The sequence below is a fragment of the Mustela nivalis genome, assembly GCF_964662115.1.
Source record: "Mustela nivalis genome assembly, contig: HAP1_SCAFFOLD_2662, whole genome shotgun sequence".
Lineage (NCBI taxonomy): Eukaryota > Metazoa > Chordata > Mammalia > Carnivora > Mustelidae > Mustela > Mustela nivalis.
The window spans coordinates 1-8,971 of record NW_028134003.1 but is presented as its reverse complement, the minus strand read 5'-3'; the positions used below and the strand labels follow the sequence as shown (position 1 = coordinate 8,971).

At 39.1% G+C, this 8,971-nt stretch overlaps 1 long non-coding RNA gene across 1 annotated transcript; it reads right to left on the bottom strand.

Moving 5' to 3' along the window:
- Positions 1-5,901: 5,901 nt before the first annotated feature.
- LOC309858500 lies at positions 5,902-8,349 on the bottom strand. The gene is made up of 4 exons (XR_014308220.1): positions 8,267-8,349; positions 7,682-7,766; positions 6,293-6,369; positions 5,902-6,207 (listed from the first exon to the last, which is right to left on the bottom strand). It is a non-coding gene; the product is annotated as an uncharacterized lncRNA (long non-coding RNA).
- Between the last annotated feature and the right edge of the window lie 622 nt (positions 8,350-8,971).

Here is an 8,971-nt window from a genome sequence, read left to right as displayed (position 1 = left end):
CGTTTAGGTTTTTCTTTCCCCGCAGCCAGAGCTGGCTAAATTTAAAAAATGACACCTTAATTCTCAAGTATTGCAGTTGTCTTTTTACAGGAATACTGGAGGATAAGAGTTCCAGCTTCACAGCCGTGCTTTTCGGTCCACTGTCCCGTGAATACAGTTTACCATTTGCTTTTCTTCTATACAAAACAGCCCATTTAACGGACACCACTAGTGTGCAGTAACAGAAATCAGAGCAGGAGTGGCCTCCAGGGAGCAGGTGACTGGAAAGAGGCCCCAGGGGGATGGCAGCAGATATGTTCTATTGGCTGGGGTGTTGAGTTACATGGATTTAGTATACATTTGTTAAAATGCCTCCAACTTAAGATATGTACACTTCACTGTAAATATTACCTCCATTTTTAAAACTTAAAAGTAAAGCATTTGCAGGTTTTTGAATCTATCACTTAATCTTTTAAAAGGTAATGCAATTACACAACTATCAGTTATCAGAGGTTGGCTGAGATAATGAATTTGCTAAACACTTATTCTGTCCAATAATTAATGCTAGCAGTACTAATTAAATCCATCCAAGGCTTTACTGACAGGAAGTATCTACTCCAACGTCCATTCATCAGTCCAAGTTGAGATATCTTTTCAAATATATGCTACAGTCCTTGGCATTTTTGAAAGCAAGAGCTCAATGTAAAGAATGGGGCTTTGGTGAAATAGGTCAATCAGAGAAAGACAATTATATGATCTCTCTGATATGAGGAATCTGAGAGGCAGTGTGGGGGGTGAGTGGGGGGGAGTAGGGAGGAAAGGGCACCAGGGAGGGAGACAAACCATAAGAAACTCTTAATCTCGGGGGCCTGGGTGGCTCAGTGGGTTAAGCTGCTGCCTTCAGCTCAGGTCATGATCTCAGGGTCCAGGGATGGAGTCCTGCGTTGGGCTCTCTGCTCAGCAGGGAGCCTGCTTCCTCCTCTCTCTCTGCCTGCCTCTCTGCCTACTTGTGATCTCTCTCTGTCAAATAAATAATAAATAAAATCTTAAAAAAAAAAAGAAACTCTTAATCTCAGGAAACAAACAGGGTTGCTGGGCGGTGGAGGGAAAGGATAGGGTGGCTGGGTGATGGACATTAGGGAGGGTATGTGCCATGGTGAGTGTTGTGAATTGTGTTAAGACTGATGATTCATAGGACTGTACCCCTGAAACAATACATCACATATTAATTAAAAAGTGAAGAAAAAAAAAAGAATGGGGCTTTGGAGTTAGAGGAAGCTAAGATTAATTCTTGCCCTACTTCAGTAACCTTGGCAAATACTCAATCGCTTCTTTCCTCCACTATAAAAGGCATAGAACAGTCGTATGGAAGTTTTATGATGATTAAATGAAACATAGAAAACAACTTGCTCTGCATTAACCTTTCAGACATGCTCTCCCTGGAAATCCACCTTTGGGACTTGGGAGGACCTAGGTAGGTAGAAGGGGTTGGATCAATGTGCTGGGACATTTTTTAAATAACAGCTGTAATTTCAATACTTGGTCATTTTTTCCCTTAATTAGAATTCTTGCCAAACTGTGTTTCTGTCTTTATTGCACACTTAAGGCATAATCTTTTCCAAAAGAAGGCGGTGTAGACATGAAGGGGGGAAAAGCTTCCATGGTCTTGGGATTAACCAAACAAGCTTCTGTCAAGGTAGCTTTAATTCTTTCTGGGTCAGCGACTGGTCTAGTAATCTTGCGCAAACTGTAAACATATTTATTATCTTGCTGGTATCCTTTATATCCATGGAGAGATCCTTTACTTCCTTAGATATTGCTCTGAGAGAAAAGCTTCAACTCACTCATGATTATTGGGACTCTAGGAACAACACAGATGACCCACTTTTCACGCTGTAATAACAAGATCTTACATGTGTTTCAACCTGACTTTTCTGGAGTGCTTCCCACATCGTGGATATGCCCCATGTCATGGAATTTGAATAAGACAGAGTATCTCAGACAGGCTGAGCCCTGACAGGTCTGGATGAAAAGTCTCTTTGGGTGGATGGTAAAGGACAGATTTAGGTTTGTGAGTCAGTTCACGACACATTATAATCCAAAAATCACTAAAGTATTAATAGTCAACTAGGAATCTACCATGTACAATCACTGACCTAGGCCAGAAGAAATTTAAAAGATTCAGTTATGTGACAATCCTTGTACTTTAAAGAAGCCCAATTCCTCTCTTTTCTTATGGCATTAAGATAAAATATAGTTCCATAAATGAGACAGATAACATAACTATTACAGAGTTTAGAAATAGTAGAGTTACATACTGGAAACAGATTTTTCTAAAGCAGGTGGAAATGAGCAAAGTCTGATTCTGGTTATTGGGCTGAAGGTGATAAGTCAATGGGGAAAAGTAAAGAAAGGCCAAGTCTGCGCAGTGTAAGGAAATAGGCCCCAGGGATAGGAAGGGGCACGCCTCATGTTGTTCCCCTACCCAGCGCCTTCCACCTACTGACAATCTGTTGGTCCTCCTGAGCCTAGTTTATGAGGCCCTTCCTCTCCCACATGGCCTTTCCAGATCTCTCCATCGGAACTGCAGGACCCTCCTCCTGCCTTCCCCAGCACAGTGCCCATGCTGCTTCTGTGACAAGCACATCCTTCCATCTTCAGAGAACACTGCTCACGTGTCTATGTACCCAACTAGGCCACCCTCCTAAAGGCAGGGTTGTATCCTATTTAAACCCCACCCCCCACACCAGTGGCCAAACAGTTCCTCACATAGCCAATATGTACTTTAAAAATTTTTTTCTTTTCATTTAATTGAATGGGAAGTAAGGTAGGATAAATGGAGCCAGGTTATAAAGAGGTATATACATCAGAGTTCACTCATTCAGTTAATATTTATTGAATGCTTACTGTGTGCCAGGCCCTATTCTAGGGCTCTGAGAATATATCCATGAACAAACCAGATAAAACTCTCTCCCCTTGTGGAGTTCACAAGAGATCTATCATGAGGGGTGGGGTTACCATAAATTTATATAAATTCAAGCATACCTAGTGGCCAAAAAACAAAAACAAAAACAAAAAAGGGCACACATTTAAATAGTTCAGTTACTGGTGTTATAAAAGTATACTGATGCTATGTCGTTTTTATTGTATATTGCATATAATATATTTACTATGTTCATAATATATTCATATCTATGTATCACAGGGATTCTAATTTTAAGACTATACAGAGAACTTCATTGGCAATTTAAGAAATTTTCAGGGATCATTTTCAGCATGCTTGATTTACTTCTGACACACAGTCTAAAAATCTAAACAGCTTGTGAGTCATGACTCTACCATACCAAAAGGAAAACACTGAGATTACTGGGCAGAGCATGAGAATAAAGACATGACAAATCCATGTCTGCTCAGGCTAGTCTAGTTAAAGGGAACAAGAGACAGTACATTCATGTGAATACACAAGGTCAGTCAACAATGGACATCACATCAAGAATTAAAACAAAACAAAACAAAAAACCCCAAAACAGTTCATGAGCCATTTCCCATTGTTTTCTTTTTAAAAATCTAAAACAGTAAGATCTTGAGGTCATAAATAAAGAAAAAAATCTTAACATACTGGCTTATTCTCATTAAAGGTTTGTCACTTTCATATATTTTTCAAAGAGTATTTTAAAAAGAACACATTAAGAAAAAAATCACTTAAAAGTTTTCCAGTAATTTTACTCTATATACATTAATTCTAATCATTTAACCCTGAAAACAATCTTTACTTGTACAATGTAAAAATATTTTTGACAGTGACTAGGAAAAAAACCATTACTGTAAAGCTACAAACAAAAATATGCTCCTAAGAGCAAAGATAATAAAGCAAAAATAATAATTATACTAGTGATAATCACCAAGATGAATTTTTTTTTTTCATTTAGGGCCTGATTGGTTGTATTTAAACATAACCTCTGCAACACTTTATTTGGCAAAAAAAAAAAAAAAAAAGGTGGGGGGGGATAAAAAGTATACATACAGAGGTCTGGAAATAGTGAAGAATGCCCACTTTAAAAATAAAACAGTAAAATCATACTTTTTAAATTAATATGACATTTACAAAATATATTCATGTCACTTCTCTTCGTCTTTATACAATTTAGATTGCTCCATTTTTTTAATGTGTTGTCACACTAATATAAATAAATACACTGAACCATGGGAGTCTGCTGTAATGAATCCAAATCATTAAGAACTAGATCCAATAGCTCAAACAATCTTAGTTGCAACTCACTCCAACTACTGAGATAGATTATTATTTACCTTTGTAATTTTTTAAAAGCCTTAGCCAGATGAGATATCGTACGTGTAAGTGTGTGTGTGTGTGTGTGTGTGCATATATGAATGTGCGTGTATGCATGTGCCAGAGCACTGTGAGTACAACCCAGAAACAGCAGTGATATACACACGAGTCTACACAACGGCCTGCACGACACGGGCAGCCAGACACTGAATACCCCTCCAAACAAACCTGAGGCTAAGCAATGAGGAAATGAGGGGATCTGTCATCATATTGCATAATTAACAACAGGTCTGGAAAATGAAGACAGGCAGGAGGCCTGGGCCAAGACGTTCCCGTGACACTGGAGGATGAGAAGCAGCGACAGTCACTTTTGCAGGCAGGGATCAGGGGACCGGATCTGGCTGCAGTGGTAGGGATTCCCTGGATCTGCAGCCGAGGATCCCTGCAACTTCCTTCCCCAAAGGGCATCTGTCGTGGCCTCTGGCAGTGGCCTCCACCTCACCCAGTGACCTCTATGGGATCCCAGCTTGTGAGCTGGGGTATCCCCTCCTGCTGGTCACAACTGTTAGCTCAATACAGACACTATCCCTTCTGGAGGCTTGGCCGAAAACCATCCCTACTTTCCATTTTCAACACAGTTTGAGAAGGGGAGGCTCCTTCTGTCCCTGTGGGGTCCCTGAGTTTGATGTAATGCCAACACCCCATACGCTGGAGAGCAATGACGTAGGAAGTCAGGCAGTCCACTTTAGAACTCAAGCAATCGACATTCAATATGAGCCAGTTTTTGTTATCGCAGTAATAGTTCTCAGTGAGATAGTTTCTCTACAGAACTTCTAACGTATGGGGTAAAGAAAAAAAAAGTATTGCTGGAAGATGAAAGATTTTTTAAAGTGTCTTGTTGAAACTCATTAAAGGAAGTAAAAGGAAACCGATTACTTGTTCGCCTTCTTGGTTCCTGTCCTTGGTCAAAGAGCACCAAGGTTCCTGTTAAGTTACTTAAAGGTTCTCCTGGCCCCTCCACCCACACAATCCTAGGGAATTCCTCGGCCCTCTACTTTCCAAATTTGTAATCATATCCCTGGGTGTGTCTATACAGCTTGTTAATTCAGTTTCAAAATCCACAGCATTTTTTTTTAAACAAAATGAGATAGTTACATTCTTTAAATGCCAGCCATGAAATCATCACGTGAAAAAAAGAACAAGTTAGATTATATATACATAAATTGAATAAAATTTTCTCCTTTTTTAAGGTGTATGTTGAAGACATGTTTAAGAGTGTTTCTAAAGAAAAGGCCTTAGGGAAGGAGCCCCATACTGTGTCCCACAGTCTGATGCTCTGTCCCTGTGCTGTCAGTTCTTAAGCTACACTCTAGCTATGACTTGCGTCATGAACGCCACCTCCCCAAATGGGCACATTAGATGCAGAGACAAACTTCCTTTATAACTCAGTGAATTTTAGTCACACCAGAAAAATGATCTAACCTGTCCAAACATGCAACTTCTTTCTTCCCCCATTAACTAAACCCCCTTCTTTAAAAAAAAAAAAAAAAAAAAAAGATTGGAGGGTCAAGTTAAAATCCACCAGATTTCAGGTTAAACTCTCAGGGTAGCATGATTTCAAATTCATAGCAGCCTTCAGTTTTCTGTATTTTCCTATATTTATCCCAAGTAAACTTCCTGGACCATAATATTTAGGGAGAAATTAAAAGGGTTTTATAGTATAGTATAGTATAGTATTAAGTTCCAGAAATTCTCAGTTTATCAGGGTTTACTCTGAGCTCAATGTCCTACAACGTCTACACGATACAAGTACGTGAACAAGAAGGATTTGAAATACAAAAAACCCTTAGCTCTGTGTCATAAATAAATTTGGGTAAAAACGCAAGCCTTCCACTGAATCATCTCGGCAAAGATGGCCCATCTTCTCTGCAAGAAGCAACCTAGGAATCAAGGGGGGACACCACAATCATTTGTCCATTCAGAAACACAAATACAGTGGTAAGGAAGAGCTAGGACTGCACTTACCTTTCCTTGGCCAGGAGGACAGACATTCCCACCAGCTTAGCAAACTCTTCTGATGTCTGGGATCCCTTTTCTGAAACCTACCAGAAACACAGCAGAGACAAAAATGTGTTAATTTAGTCCAACTAAGTACTCACCTAGGGAGACTGTCTACCAGGATACTCGGGAAGTAATTTACCAAATTTCTTACTCAAATCCAAAGAATATTCACTATAAACTAAATCCTCTTCACTAGTGTTTAATTCTACAAATGCCGAAGGACGGAGAGAAACACAGTAGAGCTGAAAATACCAAAATATGGTGAAGCCATCTACAATGTAATGAAGGCTCTATACTGAAATGAAGAAGAACTCTTTGAGATTCTAAAAAGGAACATGTAACAAATTCTAAATGAGTGCATATTTCATGCTCCAGTAAAGGAAACATATATATAGGTTAAGCTTTAAAATATATGGTAGAAATATCAAGTCTTAAGCCTCAACTTCCTCATCCTCACCTAGTTTAAAGTAAGTGTAATAAATACGAATTATTCAAATTAAACAGGCTCACCACAGAGGCTATGAAGGCAGTAATATTTCAAGTCTCCTAATGAGTAATAGGAGTAGTTTGGCCAGTAAAATCCATCTAAACTACAGCTGCTTTTCATGTATTTTCTTAATATTTTATTTATTTATTTAAGATACAGACAGTGAGAGAGAGCATGAGCAAGGAGAGATCAGAGGGAGAAGCAGACTCCCTGTGGAGCTAGGAGCCCGATGCGGGACTCGATCCCAGGACTCCAGGATCATGACCTGAGCCGAAGGCAATCGCTTAACCTACTGAGCCACCCAGGCACCCCTGCTTTTCATATTTTTTGAAGCAATTATTCTGTAAAACAACCTGTGATGTTTTATAATACCACTTACGTAGGTGTTACTCAAAGAAAAAATTCTGTCAGGGGTCACATTCTGATCAAGAAAGTTAAAAACCTGTCCGTGAGACTGAGCTTCAAACAAAAAGACAGCACCTCACGAATTCCAGTTCTCCTTGGTTAAGTTTCAAAAACTTGAACAATGTAATTTTGATTAATATTTATTCACTGTTAATAATAGGTGTTTTTGGCTAGTCCGAAGGTGGTGAGTTATCTCAACTGATTATTCAGTTGAGATAGCAGTTACAGATCGAACAGTTACAGTTACAGATCGAACTCCTTGTTCTACTCTTTCCCCCTTCTCACTACTGTACTTGACTAGTAAAAAAAAGTAAAAAAAAAAAAAAGTAGGTGTTTTTAATTGGGTCTACAAACATTACTTTTTAGTAAAGTTAAATTCAAAAGGAAATCCTGTTTCTCAAGTTGCTAGGCATTCAGGTCTTGGTGGGCTGACTGATGAGGAGGAAACGGGGTTCACATACTGTCTCCAAGGCTCAGGCCACCATTTCCTCTTCCTTATGGCTCTGAAGCTCAATTACCATGACGCCACTGTCAAAAACTCGGAGCCTAAAAACCACAGATGGGAGAACAAAGCTGTGAATATCTAGGATCTTCACCCACTAAGGAGGTGTAGCTACAGCATAACTAAAAAGCTCGCGAATAAGCACTTAATGAAAGTATGAACTATAATCCACATGCTGAAGAAAATATGTCTGGCTCTCTTTAATGAACCTGGGGAGAGGAAAATATAATGCACAGCTGAACATCTATACTTTTAAATCTCCAGAAACTAACACAAGATGTCTAGCAGAGGGGCTGGTAATTCTGACCTCCTAGGAAGAGCCCACATTCCTCTGTCACTGCCCCCAAGTCAACAAGACTTGGACCACTAGCCCTGATAAGGTGGCAAGCCAGGATAAGTGAATTCTGTTCATTTCATTCCAAGAGGGGCAATATGTTGGCTCACCACACAGACGGCAGGCCCGGCAGGCCCGGCAGGCCCTTCCTGTCTACTCTGTATGGAACAGTGGCTCTAGTTGGCAAGCTTCCCGCAGAGGTTCTTTTACCTGAGAGGTAATTTTAGCGCTTCCAGCATCTTGCAAGCATTCACTAAATCTTCTGGTAAGAGCAACTAATAGGAAAAAAAAAAAATCCAGTTTACACTGCAAATTAATAGAGTGATGTTATATAATTATAATGATCACTAAAACACAAGAGGAAACTTAACAATTATCATCTATCTGTGACTTAATCTCAGGGTCATGAGTCAGGCTCCAGGCTGGCCCATGGAGTCTAGTTAAAAAAAATTTTTTTTAAATAAAAACATAAAAATTATCATTTATCAGGGATTTTAGGTGGCTTCATCACTATAAGGCAAAAAGAATTAATAAAGAAGCAAAGCAGCGCTATCTTACAGAAAACAGCACAAGCCATGTGTGTAATTTTAAAATTAATAAAATATTAGTAGTCATTAATAAAATAAAAAGGAACAGGTGAAATTAATTTTAACACATGTGTTTCATTTAACCCAAGAATTCTAAAACATCAATATATAATCAATATAAAAATTATTAATGAGATATTTAACTTCTTATTTGGTACAAAGCCTCCTACATGTGGTATATAATTGACACTTCTAGCATAGCTCCATTTGGATTAATTGTATTGCAAGGTCACAGTTGTCACATGTAGCTAGCTAGTGGCCAGCCTTCCAGACCACACAAACTTAAAGAATCAGCCTAGCATGGTGGCTGACAAGTACAGCTTTGAGT